The sequence below is a fragment of the Psittacula echo genome (genome assembly GCF_963264785.1).
Source record: "Psittacula echo genome assembly, chromosome: 3".
NCBI classification, from domain to species: domain Eukaryota; kingdom Metazoa; phylum Chordata; class Aves; order Psittaciformes; family Psittacidae; genus Psittacula; species Psittacula echo.
The window spans coordinates 80,590,246-80,611,802 of record NC_137736.1 but is presented as its reverse complement, the minus strand read 5'-3'; positions in this window follow the sequence as shown (position 1 = coordinate 80,611,802).

The window sequence follows — 21,557 nt, the reverse complement described above, 5'->3', positions numbered from 1 at the left end:
GGCACTACCAATGTTGCTGGTGGGCTTGGCCTTGGCCAGCAACGAGTCTGTTGGAGCTGGCTGGCATCGGCTCTACTGGATGCAGTGGAAGCTTCTAGCAGCCAAGAGATAATGATGTTTTCTGTTCTTTCAGACCAATTTTTGATTTTGTTTCCACAAACTATTTTCCTTTTTTTTTTTCTTTCCCCGTCCCCCCCTCCCCACTCCCCCCGACTGTTTTTCACCTTTTCAGATGATCAGTTCTCACTACAGTTCTTACTTCACTTACTGGTGGCATCTCAGGAGGCCTTTGGTTTCTAGGTACCCAGCTGCACTTCAGAGAGGCTAGATACACTTTTCAAGGATGCTTCTGGTTCCCAGACTTACTTCTCAGGATCACAATTCTGAGGCTGGCAAGCGTTTTCTCCTGTTTAGTAATTTTTCTTTTCAAACCAGGTCACCTTTACGGCTGTTCGCACATCACCATGGTGATAAATACTTCATGCTAATGAAATTCCTCTATTTCCATCCATCAAAATCAAAGCTATATTGAAACATGGCTTTCACAAAGCAGATTATATATTTTACCTACAGAAAAAAGTTGTGAGATCTACCTGTACAGAGAAAACTTACATCTTATTCTTAGTGATTATAAGATTGTTGATGCATAACTGAAATTAGAAGGGTATTTTTAGCCAGCTTCTCAGACTCTTTAATTTTGAGCTGCACTATTATCCCAACAATTTACACTGTAGTCTCATAACATAATTCATCTATTGTATTTGTCTCTAATGATGAAATCTTTAATTATTTCATAATTCTGGTCTCATTTTTACGTATACCCATGTTCTATTCCTACCTTCTTCACTATCAACCTCAGTTTGCATATACCTGTAGTGCGCTACGTGTAATAATTAAACCTGGTTACTAAATGATGTGGCAGTATTCCAGAGATAATAAACTGGGACTGAGACAGGGAATAAAAATCAGATTTAATCAGATTTCCACTTAAAGTAGTACCTTGTCCCTTCTTACTGTCTTGAAGACAATGGCAAAAATGTTTATTTCAATGGCAGTAGGATTGTGCTTTATGCGAAACATATATAAAGAAAAAAAACAAAACAAAAGGTATGCCTTCAGGGATAGTATTTTAGACAATGTTAGCAGTGTAATTTTATTGACATGAAGATTTTTTTAGCAATGGGTAGTAAGAAGATGATAGGACTTTCCATTATTTATTAATTATTGCTATAAAATTTTCCTTAATGAGTAAATGCATGATAATTCAATGATATATTTTATATGTGAATTTTAGTAATCATTTTATATGTGTATTATTATAATTTTATATGTGAGTGTTAGTAATCATTTTCAGGCATGAAAATAAACTGAATTATAAAAATATTTACATCTGATGAATATTATAAAGTAAAAACGGCTCAGAATCATGAATAGAAAGTAAATGTGGAAAAGCTATGTTATGTGATATTTTAATGAACCTCAGCTCTGCAGGTAAGCTACTTTAAAAATGCTCATAGGAGTAGTGTGGGTGTATTGAAACATTTCTCCCAAACATATTTATTGAAGACTTAGTTTATGCATATTATAGCTCATGTAGTCCTCTTCAGTGATTTTGAAACCTTTGTAAATAGATGAATTTAAAATCCACTTTGAATTAAAGTAAGTACTTTTGAAATCTTTGAACAAGAGAAATATTGCATCCATAATATAAAACTAAAGCAGAGGTCTACTGCATCCATGAAGACAGTAGCGTACCAAGCAGATTTCAATATTTGGTTGTTATGAACCCAAACATAAGCATACTAATAAGCTGCAACTGTATAAACCCTTCCCGTACTTGGTGTTCACTGGAAAGAGGGTTGCTTCTGGGAGTTGTACTAGCTGTGCCTTATGCTTGCTGTGCAACATCTCCATCTTGGTCCCTTGTCATCAGCTTATTATGGGAACTGGCTGTGGAAACACAAACTTGAGAGCTGGGAAAAAACTATGTTTCCTTTAATGAACGTAGCAATAGCTAAGCAAGGAGAAAACAAACCAAACCAAACAACAACTGAAAAAAAACCCCAAACAACAAGCCAAGACAATAGCCAAACTACAGGATGAGGTTCCTGCCTGTAACTTCACCCTCTCATTTGTCACGTCCCTTCTCTGTTGTCTCTAACAGAGACTAAGAGGTGGAATTGTTTAAAACTCAGGTGTCTTATAAGAGAATATGGTCCCAAAATTGCAGTGGCAAAGAGGGGACAAACCTACTTTGTTCTGAGCTCTTCTTTCTGAAGAGCTCCAAAGTCTGTTTACCTCAGCCCCAGCAGTAAAGACTATCACAGACCATAGTTATCAGAGTTAACTGCTCAGAACTTTGGTGTGCTCACAACTAATATGTGATGTGATTCCTACGGACTGACCACTCTGAATACATACTTTTGTTTTAAATTTTGAAACTGGACTGATTTGTTAATCTAAACAACCTGAGCACACTGATCTTGGATTCACAAATGGAAATATATCATACCTATACACACACACATTCAATTCATTTGGAGCAAACGCCATAAGGCAAAGAGCATGGGGTGGGATTAAATTTTAGGTAAAATAATGAAGAACAACATATTAACTTCTTTACAGAAACAAGCAATTATTATTCCTGTAGTACTTAGAGAAATGCACTGTAAATTATAGAGACCATGATGGAATTGTGTGAAAGCATAAACTGATCAAACCAAGAAATGACAAATTAGGGTATAGGAAAAGGAACCTGGAATCTTTTTATACAATTGGAAAACAGGGCTGAGGCAGAATATCAGTGAGAAAGCTTGTCCTGGTTTAGCAGTAGCAGTCATTTTTTCTCCTTCTTAGTAGCTGGTGCAGTGCTATGTTTTTGACTTTTGGCCTGGGAACAGAGCTGATAACACCAATGGTTTTAGTTACTGTCCAGATGTTTAGCCTGACCAAGGACTTTGTGAGTCTCATGCTCTGCCAGGGAGGAGGGGAAGCTGGGAGGAAGCAGAGACAGGACAGCTGACCCACACTAGCCAAAGAGGTATTCCATATCACAGCACATCATGCCCAGGATGTAACAGAGAGTTACCCGGAAGGGCTGGAACACTGCTGGATGGGGGGCGAGGTATTGGGATCGGTCAGCGGGTGGTGAGGTGTTGTATTCTCTTGCCTTGTTATTTCCTTTATCATTATTATTATTGGTGGTAGCAGTGATTTGTGTTATACCTTAGTTATTAAACTGTTGTTATCTCAACCCGTGGGAGTTGCATTTTTTCGATTCTCCTCCCTGTCTCTCCAGGAGCGGAGGGAAGAAAGGTGGTGGGGGGGAAGTAGACTGCGTGGTTGTAATTTATGGCCTGGGCTTAAACCATGACAAAGCTGAAGAGCATATTTCACTCCATGATCACACAATGCGTAGTATAGACAACACCATGCAGTCTTTTCTCTTATCTGCTGCCAGGGCAGCAGCTGTATTTGCTTGTACCTGATCTTGGGAAATATCCAGGAAAAAGGTTTTGCTCTTTGATACACCTGGATCAGGATTTCACCACTTGGGTATATCTCTATGGCAATGATATCACTGAGGCTGAATAACTGAAGTTATTTAATTAAAAATAGCGATTGTTCTAGAAAACATTTTATTTCTGACTCTCCTTCAATAAAGACTGCAAAAGCAGGCTCCTTATATGTCAATTCTCAAGTTTGTCTCAAGTGATACAGGATTCTACTTGGCTTTCTTCCTGCTTAACATTGGCATTTAAATGGAATGAGTCACCCCAATTTTCCCAGTACTCCATTGCTTAGAAATGAAGTTAGTGCTGAGAAATAAAGATTTATGTATCATAATTTGATTTTGGCTTTCTAATACAGTCTCCATGCTTTCATGCCCAGATTCACCATAGAAACTGAGACATCCCTAAAGTGCTAAAGTCAAACAGAATATGACAGGTGGTGCTGAGTCCAAAGTGATTCCAACCTTTGTTATCACAGAGCTGTTGAATATGATACAGACAGCTTTGGCACAAAGTGCACTTTGTGAACAAGTCAGAATTTTGTGTCAGTGGGGCAATACTGAATACACTTTGGAGAGATGATCTGAAAATATTTTCAAGCTCAAAATGCAAAAAATAAATAAGAAACTGAGAGATTAAATGGAGCAGAATATACTCTGACACTACAATTCTGTAATCCTTCCCTCCCAAAACCACTTAGTACCAGGATGAAAGTGGATTCCCCTTTACTGCGCCCTCTAAGACCAAGGTATAAGTCTGATGGAGAGTCTAGCAGACTATCGAAGAGGCTCCCCCAGAGTCTCATTGGGCTTGTATCTGCAGGTCAATTTCATTACTGACCATAGGCACTCCTCCCATTGGATGTTCATCCTCTTTGCCTGACTTTACACCGTCTTCTTTCCCCATTTTCTACTTTTGGTTATATCTTCTCTGTCCCTAGTTACTTCTTCCTCACTGGTTTCAATTCTGCTATACACATACCTAAATATGGAATTTCCAGTGTTGTTGCTAAGGCAAACTTAGCCTTATGTGTTATTTCTGACACTGGTGTTGAGGCGGATGACATTGGTGCCCAGCAGCTATCAAGTTTATACTTGCAACACGATCTCTACCTTAGACAATCTTTAAGACAAAATGTTCAGCTTTAGCCTTGATACCTCTACGTACTTCTAATTAATCACAAGCACTTCCTTACCTTATGTGCAGTCTGCATACCAGAGCAACAGATTGTCATGTTTTTCAGACCCTGTTTTTGTGCTCATACAAAATTCTTACTTTTGAATTGTTTTAAGTACTTTCCTGGCTCCCTGTAGACACCTTAGCTAGTTAAGAGTTACTCAAGTGGGACCTCTTGTTAACAAATACAAAACAAGTGAGCATTTCTGTAGGAATGACTAGAATTAAATGATCATTTTGTCTACAGAGAAAACATCTTAATCAGTGCATTGTGCACTGTGATCAAGGTCCACTTTTCCTACAGTCTTTTTCTCCTGGGAACATACAACTTGCATGAGCAATTCCTACCTCAACCAACACAAATCTTGCTGCATAGAAATCCCTATTTAGCAGGAAGGGAAGACAACTGTTTCTCTTCCTCTCCTTTCCATTTCCCACATCGTATCCAATGGCCTAATACTCAAGACTATCTTCTGGGTTCAAAAGCCTCTGCAGGCTGAGGAAGGAATTATTCTAGCATCTCCTGCTTTGGCCAAGTGATTTAATTACTTAGCTCCCTTTATTTTTTTTCTTCTTTGATGTATGCACAATCTGAAATCTTTTTCAATCAGGCACCAACACAAGAATTTCTTCTGTCCCATCCCTAACAGAACTTACTTTTCTAACAAATGATGAAATTGTAATAGTAGATTTTATGTTGTGATGAGCTGTAGATACCGAGTCCTAAATAGGGGTACAAACAGTCAAAATAGAGATTACTACTAATCAGAGTCTATTGTTTTTGAAGGTAGACCTTTCAAATGACCCCTCACTTAATTCATTAAATCCTGTAGCTGAAATCTACTGGGATGTTTGCAAAATTATAAGAACTAAGATTCTGTGTCTGAAACTGTATCATGTGTTTCTTGCGTATAAGGTCTTACCTCAGAGCCTAATATGTAATTGAATCAAAACTAAAGAAAGATTAAACTACTTGTAAAATATTATATGATTATAATATTGTGTAATGCCTTCCTGGCAGACTTACCTTTGTACATATTGGTAGGTATCTGATGAAAGCCAACAAATGGATTTTGTAGTAATAAATGTATAATCATTATTGGGATAACTCTCTTCAGCCCTTAAAATAAACCTGATACTAACTAATAAAACTTCACATTTTCCATCAGTTTCAGAAGTACTGAAACAAATGTAGATACCAACAAATCATAAGCATTTGGTTGCATAGAAAAAAGGTATTTATGAAAATTTGACCTCTAATAAGCTATTTAATTCAAATATTTCCTCAAATATTTGATGAAAATGGGTCTATATTATTAAAGTCTAGTTAGTCATGTCCATGTAAATCTAAACCAATCCTGAAGATATTCTGTATATGACCAAGCAGTAAGATGCTGTCATACATTGACTCATATACCCCCTAATATATAAACTGCTGAGACATGAACATTGGGTTACTTTTTGAAATATCACAATTTAACCAGGTCAGGAGAAAAACATCATTATCTTTTTGGGAGTGGTAAACAAACAGATTTGTCTTATTATTGTAGAACATGTTGCTTGGTTTTGTTTTTGGTTTTGTTTTTTTTCTTTTCCAGACAAAAAATGCTGATATATTTGTGATTTTTTTTTTTTTTTCTACAGAATCTGAGTGTTTTCTTGTGTACGCTGTCCTTGTGAAATAACAAAGAGAAGTTTCATCCAGATCTATTCCGTTGCTCAATTGTCTTTTGATAATTGTCCCTTAAGCAACTTGGGAAATCAGGTGAGTTTGAGAGCAAGACTACATGTGAGTCTCTTATATCAAGTGTGTGGAGTCACAAAGTATAGTTGTATAAATTCTGTGCATTGAAGAGACCATCTGTCAAGGCAATGATATCTTATTCTTTTTTACAGATGAGAATTAAGTCTACAGTTCTTCAACTGGGAAAAATTATTTTACATTGTATTGCTTTGTAAAGGATTTCTTTGAGAATAAAGGAAAATGAACAGCCTAAATCTGTACTGCTGAAAGAAAACTACAAACAATTGCTTTCTGGTTTTAAAATATTTTATGATTTTCCATTCTACAAGATAGCTCCTGCAGCCTTACTGATTCATTAGGAGAAAATCCACCTCCACCTTTTTCCACTAAACATGTGAATTTATTTATCTTTGCACCTTGAAAATAAAAGCAAAATATATTCACAGGAAATTTGGAGTAGTCTATATAATTATGTTACTAGTATAAAATACACTAACATTTTCTTTTTATATAGATATTTTTGTCTTATAAAAACATCAGGATATTTCTGAGAAAATGCAGTTGCCATGGGAAACAAAAAAGGCATGCTTGTGGTATTCAACTTAGGGAGTTTTTTGTGCTTGGAGGTGTTTTGTTTAGGTAAGAGCAGTTGCTCTATATATTTATATATTATATATTACTATATAGTTATATACTACTGTTGCTTCAAGAATAGAAAGCCATGTTTTGATCCCAGAATTCATGTAAAGATCACACCTTACTCCAGGTGTAGCCCAAATGAAACAAGGGAATAGATCTGTAGTTGACTCTAATTAGGCTATTTACTTCACTATGAATTTTCCTTTGCAGCTGAAAACAGTGACCAATGTGGTTTATACAATAAGCCTGGTTTTCTGAACTCTCTACATACATCTTTGTGCACTTCCTCTTACTCAATTTTCTCATACAAGAGTACTCCTTGACTATTGTGAGGAGTACTGTGAGTATATTGTGTGATATATGTGATACGACACTGTACTAGACTAATAACATAAGAACAGAACAGAATAGATATAAAAAATGTTGCAATCCTTCATTCATAACTGTTACTTGGGAAAAAAAAAAATGTCATAACTCCAAACTTTCCCATTCCTCTTTCTTCATCTGTTCAAGACATATATTCTAATTGAAGTTAATGACTCCATTTAATATAAATTTAATTTTTGGCATGGATCTTTCCGAATTTCAACTGATTTCCCAGAAAAGCTTGATAAAATAGGTATCCATGGATTTTTAGAAACTGACTTCTGTGGAAAGGTATGACTCTCTTCCACTAAGATGCCTCTGAACAGAATGACTTCACTCACTGTTTCTGTGGCTTTTTTTACTTTCAGAGTTTTTACCAGATTCTGAAAACACCTAGTATACACTGGCACAAGGATGTCCAGGGTCAAATGGGAGTAAGAAAATCTGCACATAACTATGATATCCAAATTACAATATTAGAGAAAGGAAGATATCACTTCTATTGGAAAATGTATGGTCTTAAGTTCCTCATTTTATTTATTTGTATTGGTCTCAAGTCTGGAGCACAGTAATGTTGCAAATGTCTAAACTGAGATTAAAAGAGTCAAGGGAAGGATGATATAAAAGATGACAGCCTAAAAGACAGCATGGCAGAATAAGATCAAAACACTGAGGCATAGAAAGTAGAAGACAAACATAGGGAGCAAAAAAATCAAAAAAAACAAAACCCAACATTACTGATTACAAACTATGTTAAAGAAATAAAGCCTCTAAGTCATGTCATAAGATGCGCATGATGGACCACAATGATCTTAAGAAAAAAAACTGTCTTCAGAAAAGAATTTATTTAAACGAAATAGTTTATTTGTTTTAGAAGCATAGGATGGAAAAAGAAGGAAAGTTCAAAGCTTCCTGCCATAACTGCAAGCTTTGATTTTCATAAGATGTTCTGTTGGTTTCCATTTTAAATTTTTCCAACAATGTTGAGCTCTGATTTAGTCTGAATCTGCTCCAAATAAAAGAATACTGAGTCTGTGAGAGCTATCAAATCATTCTGTAATACTGCTGCTCCTCATTCTTTCTTTTGTTAAAAGAAGCAAAGCTCTTGTAAAAATTTTGCAGATACAGTGTATCCTGAAGTTCTTGGCATTCTTTTTCTCTTCAGCTTGAGCCTATTCAGTGTTGCCCAGGCTCCTGTTGTGAAGGAAGTGAGATGGGAAAATGGCAGTTAAGGTACATTGAAATATTGAAATAGAATGATTTGTTCAGTGCAGTTTTCATATTGTGAAACAGCTTGCTGCAACTCTGGCTTATTAGGAATGCAAGCTTATCTCTCAGAGTACTGAAATGATTTGTGCAAGGTGTGTGCCTTGAAAGACTGGAGTAACAGACTGTCAATTTTGTGTAAGGTAGAATTTAGAATAGTGTCTTAAATGAAAAAGCATTGCATCAAAGTGAAGCTGACATTTTATTTTTTCCTCTTATATTACTTTCCAGCATGCTTTCAAACCAAGCAATGAGAAAATTGTTTAAATGGGCCTAAGTTACCAAACTCAGTCCTTGTTGGGCTTGTTGGGAATCAGCAATTGTCCCTTGCTGGGAATCAGCAATGGATTCCCATAAAAGAACTAAGTTCCTCAATTTTCTTTAGAAAGCCATTTCTAAATAGTAGAGATTTAATTAATGAAATGTAACAGATAAAAACTTTGGAAGAATTAAAGAAATTACTAATTTTGCAGCCTATTTACAGAAATTTCTGGATAAAACCTCACATTCCTTTTGTCTTTTCAATTTAATAAAAAGACGATATTAATTTTCTGTCTCAATTCTGGAAGAACCCTCTTCAAAGCAGTTATTAGAAGTTTAAAATAAAATTAAGACACATTATAGGTAAAAATGTAGAACTACGAACTCCTGAAATCTAAGGCTTGACTAACAAAATGCGCCCTAATTTGAATATAGTTGGAATAGGGTTGTCGCAATCTGTGCTCAAGACGTCTTTTCAGTAGTGTACCATTACCTAAATTTGGGTTCAGCATTGCTTTGTTTGGACTTAATTTCTTGAAACAAACATTGAAGACCAAGATTACAGGTACACTCATTCACTCAAAGGTGATCATGCATAAGCAAACTTATTAAATTAAAAACATCAGTGGAAAACACAGTTGTGGAATCCTTAAGAACATCTTAACTCATTATACCAAATCTCAAGAGAATTAGAGATTCTGTTCCAGATTTTTCTCTGTTTGAACTTGCTTAACACTATGATATCAGTATCTGAAACTAATCTGAATCATGAAGCATAAAAACAGTGAGAGGGACTTAGGATATCTAAACAGCTATTTCTTTAAGCTATTTCTTTTTAATTTAAAAATTTCCAAGCAATTTTTTTAACTGAAGGGTATTAAATATATGGGTGTGGACACCTCAGTCCACATTTATCCAATCCACAAAAGATTTTTCTAGTATTATCTCATTTTTTGGATGAGAGATGGAACAGATGAAAGACACAATGAGTAAGGAAAAAAGCAGGTTTTACTTAATGAGAAATGAAAAGTTTTCATATTTCAGAAGCTACAGAAAGCAAAATATAACGATTTTATGGTAGTATTATCAATGACTCCTTGAAATAATATAGAAGGTTCAATGTGCCTATCTCATTTTTAAACTGTTGGAAATTTGAAGGGAGTCAGATATATGCTAAAGAAAATTCATTAAATATTCAAATGATAGAAAACAATTGCACATAGGAAATTCAAAAACATTTATTTGTGCAAAAATTATGTTAAAATCTCTGATGGGTAAAGTTGGCTTCAGTATCATATAACATGCATTTTCAGGGTATCTGTCTCTAATAAAAAGAAATCTTTACATAATTTACATGTATGTATCTTTTAGGATCATTCAGCTTTGCTATCTCTCCTTTGCTTTTATGCTCGCTGTACTGAAAAGATTATGTCTAAATTATAGCGGTTAGCACATTTCATGTAGGGGATGCATCTACCTTAGTGCATGGTGGAGATTTTGTGCAGACATGAATGTGTGTTTTGTCTATGCCTGTTGTTATGAATTACACACTACACCTGGACTTGGGACATGCTTGAAAGTGTGAGACCAAGCTGAAGTCATGCTCTGGGGCACCATGTAAGACTGCTCTGCTTGAAATTTCTTTTTCTTTAGGAGGAAGGTGCATTTTTTCTGAGGTCACCCAGTAGTTTCCTAAGTATGAGCATACTGGATCCCATTTGTCAAGGAAGTGATCTGTCACAGCTATGAAAATATCTGCTTCACATTGTCTATTAGGTGCACAGTGCACACATATAGCTGGAAATTGAATTAAGCTTCATTGCCAAAACCACGCACTGTGGAAACTGTGGACCTAATGATCCTAGAATCAAAATTTAATCCTGGGCCTTTTCTGTTTGCACTGCAGCTGTCAGGATATTAGTACAGAGTTCAACTGTTATTCCTGATTGATCATTTATTCAGACTGAAGGACGCTTGTCCTATGCAGCAAAACCACCCAAGCATTGCTCTGTGTATCTCAGAACATGGTCACTGAGAAGAAGGAAACAGAAAAACAGACACCTAAGGGAGCAGGCTCTGTTCATAGTAAGTTCATAAGGAGAAGACTTTTTTTTTTTTTTTTTTTTGGTGGGGCCAAGCATAATTAAGCATATCTAGCCCACCTCCATTGTAGAACATAATTATTTCAAGATATTGCTATATCTGTTCAAAATATTTAAGCAACACCATTGCTAGATACATACATACATTTATATAAAAAAATGCATAATTGAAAAGTGATATTACAAGTTTTGAAAGAAAGCTTCAATGAGAGAGGTAAGGTTGAGAGCTGAGGGCGAGGGAGGGCCATCAAGGCAGTGAATCACCAAGAGGCTCAGTCTCACAGCAGACAACCAGGAGAGCAGAGATGGGATAGGGACAGTGACTGGGGTCAGCTAGGAGCCTGGTAATTTCCAGGCAAGTCCTCAGTAACCAGGCAGGCCAAAGGGCAAATGAGAAGTTATGCCTGGCAGGAGGCTCTGTCTAAGAGTGCAGTTGTAACATTATACAAAGACATTAATAGTTGCAAAGGGATCTCTCACCACTTTTCTGCCTACCTTTTTGATTAAATACATTCCATTGCTTGGTGATCTGAAGTGAGATAAATTATTCTAATTTGTATTTCACATATCAGAAGAAAATCTTTACATGACTAATCAATTTTAAGCAGCAAAGATATTCATATATTCCACATCCTAAATGTTTTGCAAAGCTTTGTTTTATTATACAATGTGGGTACATTATAGATGGCATATATATAAGCCATGGTATAATACATGCTGCATAAAAAGGAGTTACAGAAGCAAATTCCAAATTCCACGTAAAAATACGAAGGGAAAGCAATGAGGGAAGGAGGCTGAGGTCTGTCTAATACTGTTTGATATAAGGAATGCTTCATATGTAGAAATATTACTCAAATAATTGCTGAACACCTCATGTCCTCTCAGAAACACCTTGGGTAGAATGAATGACAAATGAAGTGATCAGTTTTAAAAGAAGTAAAAGCAACATTTTATGTTAAACATCAAATGTGAGATGTCTAGGGATGAAACAAAACCATCTCCGGAAACACAAGGGAAAAGACTGAACATAGTAGGCACATCTGTCAAAAAATTGTACTAACATTTTTGAAAATATGTCCTCAATTAGAAAACACTTTAATGAAAAATAAGGTGAAGTTCTGAATTCTCCTTTGGGTGTTTTATTATTGGAATAGAAGAAGGCAAAGATAATTTTTCCTGGGTTTTGCATAATGTCAGTTGAAATTTTCTGCCGAGTTTTGTAATTGGTCATATAATTTAATTGGTGAAAAATGAACTCAGAGCTCTAATACCTAGAAACCAATTCTGCCTCTGAAAATCCCTGAGTTAAATCACATAAAAAATACTGAAGACTGAAAATGTATTCCAGGGCACAATATATACTTGTTTTGCTATTGGCTACTGTCAGAGATAGAGGCAGAACTAGAAGGTTCTTTGAGATAAACCAGAAGGCTAGTTTCCCATTGCTCCCCATACCCCCACCGTCCCCCTGAGAATAACTGTCCTTCAAGATCTATTCTCTGTTTTATTCATGATATGGTAGGCAGTGTGAAATCATAATCTCTTGCCAGCTCCTTCTTACTCAGAAGCTGTCACAGTTTAACCCTCTCCAGTAACTAAAATACCACACAGCTGCTTGCTCACGTCCCACACTAAGGGATGGGGGAGAGTATCAGAAGGGTAAAAGTGAGAAAGGTTGTGGGTGGAGATGAAGACAGTTTGATAAGTAAAGCAAAAGCAAAGTAAGAAATTCATTCACTGCTTCCCATCAGCAGGCAGGTGTTCACTTTCTCCAGGAAAGCAGGGCTCCATCATAACCATTACTTAGGAAGACAAACAGTGTAATTCTGAATGTCCCCCCTTCCTTCTTCTTCTCCCAGCTTTACGCTCTCAGCATGATGTCATTTGGCATGAAATATCCCTTGGGTCAGTTGGGGTCAGCTTTCTAAGCTGTGACCCCTCCCAACTCCTTGTGCACTTCCTGCCTACTCACTGGTGGGTGGGATGAGAAGTAGAAAATGCCTTGGCTCTGCGTAAGCAAAGCTCAGGAGTAACAAAAACATCCCTGTGTTACCAACATTGTTTTCAGCACAAATACAAAACATAGCATTTTTCTAGCTACTATAAAGACAATTAACTCTATGTCAGCCAAAACAAGTTCAGAAACATAGAGGAAGATGCCTTCCAGTTTGCTGTCCATAGGAAAACATCAAATAACCTAAGCTTCACAAACCACCTGTCGTGGTTTAAGCCCAGGCCGTAAATCAGAACCACGCAGTCCACTTCCACCCCCACCTGTCTTCCCTCCGCTTCTGGAGGGATGGGGAGGAGAATCAAAAGAATGCAACTCCCACGGGTTGACATAAGAACAGTTTAATAACTAAGGTATAACACAAATCACTACTGCTACCACTAATAGTAATAATGATAAAGGAAATAACAAGGAAGAGAATACAACCGCTTACCAACCGGTACCTTGCCCCCACCCCACAGTGTTCCAGCCCTTCTGGGAACTCTCAGTTCTACATCCTGGGCATGACGTGCTGTGGTATGGAATACCTCTTTGGCTAGTTTGGGTCAGGTGTCCTGTCCCTGCTTCCTCCTGGCTTCTCCTCCTCCCTGACAGAGCATGAGACTCTCAAAGTCCTTGGTCAGTCTAAACATCTGTGTTATCAGCTCTGTTCCCAGGCCGAAAGTCAAAAACACAGTGCTGCAGCAGCTACTAAGAAGAAGAAAAAATGACTGCTGCTGCTGAACGCAGGACACCACCTTACGGAAACATCATTAATATGATCAAGCAGGTCCAGAGAATTTCATTGCCAGCGACGTATGCTTAAGTTTCAACTCTCTAGATGTCTGGTTCTTCATTAGACTCATATGTTATATACACTTAAATTTATCTATCTCTATGTGGAGCTGAACCTCACTCTGTAGGTAATTCAGGCTCTGAAACACAACTACTCAGTTTAGTTCTATTTTTGGTACATTTGTAACCTGTGTCTGACTTGTTGCTGTCACTTTAGAGGTGACCTTTGAAGCATCTGAAAATGCATGGGATATCTATTCTCATGTGCTAGGGTACTAGATACCACTATGATTTAAGATAAGGTCATTCTGACCTCTCACTCTTAAATGCAGAGCTGGATGGCTACCTAGCAGGCAGTCTTGGTTTTTTATTTATCCACAGCAAATGAAAGTAAGAAAATGATACGTGTCCTGTTTTAGCAGTAGCAGTCATTTTTTATCTCCTTCTTAGTAGCTGGTGCAGCGCTGTGTTTTTGACTTTCGGCTTGGGAACAGAGCTGATAACACCAATGTTTTTAGTTACTGCTCAAATGTTTAGCCTGACCAAGGACTTTGTGAGTCTCATGCTCTGCCAGGGAGGGGAGGGAAGCTGGGAAGAAGCAGGGACAGGACACCTGACCCAAACTAGCCAAAGAGGTATTCCATACTGGCAGTCTACTTCCCACCCCCCCAGAGGGACGGGGAGGAGAATCGAAAGAATGTAACTCCCACGGGTTGAGATAAAAACAGTCCAGTAACTAAGGTATAACACAAACCACTACTGCTACCACCAATAATAATAATGATGAAGGAAATAACAACGCAAGAGAATACAATACCGCCCGCCGGAAATGAGCCCGACAGAAAAGAGGACATGCCCTTCCGGGTAACTCTCAATTACATCCCTGGGCATGACGTGCTGTGGTATAGAATACCTCTTTGGCTAGTTTGGGTCAGATGTCCTGTCCCTGCTTCCCTTCTCCTCCCTGGCAGAGCATGAGACTCACAAAGTCCTTGGTCAGGGTAAACATTCTGACCAGCAATTGAACCTCAGCTAATCATCAGCTTTATCAGTATTATTCCCAGGCCGAAAGTCAAAACCACAGCACTGCACCAGCTACTAAGAAGGAGAAAAACTGACTGCTGCTGCTGAACCCAGAACACTCTTTCATCGCAAGAAAAGGTTTCTAGCTAAATATACTATCTTGTATAGTAAACAATAAAAAACAAAATCATCCTCAAGACGTCTACTTTCCACCTTTTATCAAAGTAGAAAGTCACAGTTTTCTGTGACAAAAAGTAGTGTATAATTTTTCCAGGTATGTTTTCTGATTTAATATAGAGTGTTACCTCTACTTAAAACTTTGTCTTTTCTTAACAATAACATTCGAACCTTCTACCTCCCTGTCTGCAGCAATGTTCCTTTTGTAAATAAAGTTTTAGGCTAATATATCTTAGTATGATCTTTAAAGATGACATTACACTATATTCTGAGGAACTTCTCAGTGAAGAAAATTACTTAAAACTCAACATGTAAAAATAAAAATTAATAATAACCCCACCACTGATAGTACTGTATTAATTGAATTAGGAGCATGAGAAAAATACTGATGTTAGATTTTCTGGTGGTAGTACGACAGTTAAACATTCCTCTATATTTTGTTTACAAGGAATTTTAACTGGGATCCTCCCTTGTAATTTTGAGACTAATTTTAATTCACTTGAGAAGGGAGAGAAAAATGAGTATTTTGTGCTGCATTGATTATAGTTTAACATCATTAGTTGGTTTATATGTAATGAAATATTCTGTTCACTTACAGCATATGGCAGATTTTATTAGGATCATAATATCATTGTTAATAATAATAATAAAAAAGCAACAACAACAGAGCCATATTATCCTTCAAGTGACCTAGATAAAAATCCAAAATCACTCAATGATCATCAGCTGGAAAACTTTCATTTATTGTACACTGAGGATTTTAGATTTATCCTACTTACTGATATCAGATATAAACATCTGTAGGTCAGAGATCCCAGCAAAATTTTTCCAGTTTTTGGATTGGGAAAAAAGAAAGAAAACAAGTTGTTAGCAAATCCAAATAGGAAAACATAATGTGTTTTTAAGGTATTGTAAGTAAAAGACAGATTGACTAAAAATGTTTGAATATTTCAAAAGAATTGATATGGTCTCTGAATTTACAGTATCTTTTGAAGTAAAAATATCTCAAATTAATTATGTACAGCTTAATGAAAGAGTTTCACCATTGTGCAGTTGCAGTTATGAAGTAATTAGAGTGCCTAAGTGAATAAAAATAATATGAAATGCATTGCAAATACTTTGAACTAGGTCCCTATGCAAATGGATTCCATTAGGTTTAACTTAACATTTCCACCACAGAGAGAGAATTATTATATTCCACTTGCACTCTTATGCTTAACCACATACGAAAGCTGAGATTGAAAGAACACAAAGATAATAAAGGTGAATAAAAACAGGAAAACACAACAAAACAAAAACCACCAAAGCAAAGCTGTGTTCTCCTTGAAGAATGGATGTAGTGATGAGCTTATTAAAAGTACAAAACACCTTTGTTCAGTCTACTGGCATTTATAGTAGAAAAACAGGAAGAAAAAAAATACCTTCTCTAGCAACAAGTAGCCAGTGCATTGAAAACATTACTTAAACAAATTGTAGATATGGGGTTTCTACCCTAACTTGTTTTAAAATAAAAGTTAATAGATATATATAACCAGTGACATTGACCTTTATGTTTCAGGCTTCCAATTGGCTGATTTTTTTTTCATACCACTATTCATTCTTCCCTATCTACTTCTCTCTATATTGGCCAGCATCCATTTTCTTTCTAACTTCTTTTTTTCAGGATCTTAACCTTCTGTAACAGCCATTTTGGCAAAGGCCTTTGAACTACCAATAATTAAAGTCAGAACAGCAAACTTCTGCTTTGAACACATTTTCATGTTACACAATCTACTTAAATTCGTACTTATAATACAGTAAGTATATATTATTCTCTCTTTCCCTGCCCCCCTCATATTCTCTGCAAAAACTACTCTCATAGCTCTCACAGCCTTTCTTTCCCTCCATTATTTACGCTGCAAAGTCAGAAATTTTTATACTGTTTTACAAAGGTTTTGTTAGTATTTGAACACTTGCGATATCAGAAGTAGACTGTAAGCCTGATGTAATATATAGAATAAACTGTACATAAGAAAGAGATTAAAATAAATTAATAATGTTGGTGATACTAAGAGTTTTATCTTTGTCAGTTCTTTAACTTTTCCCTGTAATGAGAAATCTGGTAGGACAGCAACAATGTTTGCACTCATGAAAATCCACATTCACAGCGTCATTCAAAATCTTAAGTCAGTGAATCTAGGCCTAGACACTTCCCTGTCCCCTAATTGCTATTGACATGTTGACAGAAAAAACCCAATTTTCAAAACATTTTCTTCTGCACACCTTTAAAATCTCTGTCAGTATTAGACTGTTTCTAAAACTGTTTTTATGCCTCAGAAAGGATCCTTCTAGCATAACTGGCAAACAATACAGTAAAATGTAATTAAATATGGAAGTCAGTGACTGTTGGAACAGTTTCTGTTTATCGGTATTAAAACACTGCTAATCCAAACCACAAATGTTCTCAGTGTGTGTTTGTCAGATAAGAATTTTGTATAATTAGTACTCTTAGGATTAACAAAGGAAGTCTAGAGGTATGCTATGCACATACATACATATGTGTGCAGCCTTCCTAAGGAAGCAAACAGGAGACAACCAGCCTGAATCTATAAAGAAATAAGGAAAAAATGCAGTGAAATGAGAGAAAGGAGGAAGGGAGGAAAATTTAACTTAGTGTAATTAAGGCAATTTAAACTTTAGCTTTTCATTTTGCTATTTCTGACACTTCAATGTACCATTACAGAAAAAAGGAAACAAGAAACAAGAAAAAAGAAAAGAAACAAGAAAAAAGAAAAGAAACAAGAAAAAGAAACAAGAAAAAAGAAACAAGGTTCCTTACTTCCTCACTGGAAATTTCCATTGCTTCTGCCAGACAAAGAAGTTCTTTGTACAGCAAGCATTGGTCATTTTCTTCCTAACTATTTAGAACCTACATCTATTTTTCATATTCATTCTCAGTTCTTGACAGCTGCAGAAATAGGAAGAGTTCAAGATAAGTCAGTAATAATTGGATCCAACTATATTAGCATCATTATACTAGGCACAAATTGCTATCTTTTTCTTCATTAACTATGATAAAATATTTATGTTTTTTCAGAAAAACAAGTAGGAGTTTTGTTAAAAAATACTTTTACTGTTACAGACTTTTGACAGTTACCTTCATACATTTGAAAATCAAGAAACTGGATTAAAAACAAGGACTTGTGTTATTTTTGTGTGTTTACTTTTTGGTAGAAGAAAAGCTGACCTTTAGCTTTCTAAGCCCTCAGGAGATACTCATTTGGGATATTACAAACCTTCTCTGCAATCAAGACATAGTAAAACCACTTCTTCCAGATTGTTCTGTTTTAAACATGAAAAAAGAAACTTTTTATTTTTAATTCAAGGATTATATATTTTTAAAGGATATGTGATCTTTTTTTAATATATTGTTGTATATTAGTCTTTCTGTGGATAAATAGTTATTTTTTTTTTTAATTATGTAATGCACTGTTCTTTGGAAACAGCTCTCCCAAAACGAATTTTATTCTGGTACCAATATTTGTGAAGATTATTTTTGCACATATTTAACGATAAAAGTGTCAGAAATTATTTTATTTTATATTCATAAAAAAATTAAGTAAGGCAATGAATGCTGCCTATAAACAGCTATTTACTCCCCAGCATTTAATCAGAACCATCTGCTTGAAGCAAGTAAAACTATTTTTATGTTCTAATACAGGCTGCTTTATTTCTCATGAAGAACATAATTTCCTCTCTCATTTTCTGTAAGGCTTTGCAATTCTGATAACAAATTCATTTAATTATTTGTGTTTCACATATCCGTAACTTAAGAAACTTCACTTTCGGAATTGCCATTTTTACAGATTAATACAGGTTTTGAGATGAAAAATTAGTTATCAAGTTACAGACAGAGCTTTTTAATAACTTTACTTCAGCAACATTGGTGCAAAGGCTGTCTCCCAGTGCTGTAGGGCAGCTGTGGCACTGATGTGCTGGGGTTAGTTCATGTCTTTCAGCAGCTTTAACATCTGTTCCAACACTGTACAGCAAATGCTTCACAGCTGTGATGTCTTCTTACATCAGGGTAGTCATGCTCCCACACACCTGTCCTCACAGGCAGTTGTACTCAGATTAGCTCAAACCTGTGTTAAGACTGGGTCCATGTTGACCCTATCCAGGGCATGAAATAGAAGGTATAGTCCCAGAACTTTGCTCTGTGTGGCTCCAGTGCCCTTGCTGTAGTCAGGATTGTCGGCATCTATGTCTCTGGGGTCTTGGTTGAGTTGTACCTCAGGCTTGCATTGCTATGGTGGATTACGGCACCACTCTCCCTGTCTAAGGGCTACATGGACTGTGACATTGAACATTTTTTGATGATTTTGTCCAGTCTGTCTATTCTGCCTTTTCCTTTCTTCCTTCCTTTTTTCCTCTCTTCCCTTTTTCCCTTCTCTCCTCTAATCAACTCTAACCTTGAACATTGTCATATCCAAATTGTTAGAATTATCTAACTGAAAAATACAGAAACTGCTCAAGATATCATTAATTACCTCTTTCTAAATTATAATTAAAGGACTATCCTGTTTTAGTAGAATATCCTTACTCAATATGTGTGTTTCTATGTAATTCCCTTAGAAATCACTAAAATTCAAACTTCCTTACTGTTTTTTGTGTTGTAACCTTTACTTCAGTGGAGTTATTTCAGAATTTTTGAAGAACAGTGTAGGAGTCTGTACATCAACAGTGTAAGGATCAAAGAGATCTGAAGAAATTAAATCTGCTTTGTGTCAACATGCAGTCCTGCTCAGTGTATTGATCACATATGACTTTCTGCTACAGTTATATAGGCCACTGGTTCTACCATAGCAATTCTTAAATTAAACAGACATTAGACAAGTACTTGTGGTGACATAAAGTATAATTTCCTTAATACTGCATCTTCTATTAATTAAACCTACATTAACTGGCTTGTAGATATGCTTTATGTTCCAACTAAAAATGCCTTTGTTTGAAAAGACAAAAGATACTATGAAAGATATTGCTAATCTTGATTTATTCTTCTCTGTATAATCTAGTAGATGGTTCAGGAGGTCCAACACAGAGTAATAATGATCATCATTGTCCTGTCACCACAAAAGCTGGCTGGAGAAACTCTCTAAGACTCACTTTGGAGTTTTAGAAAACAGGCATTCTTTATTGCAGCGCTGGGTGCACACGTGAATAGTTTTGCACAGGTAAGTGCACCGTTACTTGCTGGCTGCAGCTATATATTTAGTATAATCATGAATATCTATAGCTTTTTAAGGAAACTATTTGCATATTCATGAGATTTCTGGGCACTAATTATAATATTTATATTCTAATTACACATGCTCTTTCTTGTTGAGTGGCAGTCTCTGGTGGTTGCCAATAGTCTTCCTCATGGTGTTTACTGAGTGACCTCAGTGCTTGGGCATGCTCGCAAGGTCCTAGTGCTGAGTTAGCAGTCGGTATGTCCTTGGTTCTGTTCTGTTCCAATCTCTCTCCACTTTGGGCACCACTCTGTTATCTTAAAGGCTAGCGTTCTTGGTCTTAATTCCTGACTTCTCACTTGTTACCAGTCCCGTGATGTTCCTTTCCCTGTCAGCCGAACACTCCTTGCTTTCTACATGTTAGCAAGTTAGAACAGTACTGTATTTTACTATGTTAGTTTAAAGCCACACATACTATTGTTAGCTTAAACCTATTATTTAAACCTACGGTTCTATTGGCATAGGGGTTGCTTATATATCATATGATGATACAGCTAAGACTTCTAATTACTTTTCTCTTGCATAATAGAACAGAAAGGAGCAGAACATTTTTCTTACTACTTAAATGGATGTATGAAAAAAACCAACAAAACATCACAAGTTGAAGAATCTGTCTACACAATTTATAAATCATGGCTGAGGTTATAGACTGTGTTCCTCCGTCAAATCACCTTTTCCATTTTCTAACTGACATGCCATGTTGTCAGCACCATTTGTCCCTCTCTGTTGTCTATCTCAATATTTAGCTGAAATCCTTAAAAAGTTAACACAGACCTCAAAATAGATGATTGCTAAATGAATACTACCTCTATTCAAATAAAATATACCAGAAAATAAGCAAGTTCATATTGATAATAACCAACTTCTGCACTGCAAAGATACTTTAACAATAAAGTTACTTGAGAAGAGTTCATGTTTCTCTGAGGAGACTGATTTAGGAATGAAATCACAAAAGCACTGAAGAGCTGTAAAAAGGAAAAAGATAAGCCATTTATTGTCTTCAGTTTCACTAGTTCAGAGAAGTGACTGATGAGGCAGAAGAAGACATCCAACAGCCCAAAGACAAAAGAGGGTAAAGACAAGAGCCAGCAAGCCTGCTACCTTGGTGGAGAGATTCCTAAACTAAGAAGAAAAAAAGAGAGAGCTACAGTCAAATGTGGAAATGGTGAACACAGCTGGAAAATCAAAGATCCATCAGGTTCTTTGGCAACAGGAAAAGTGATCTAAGAAACAAGG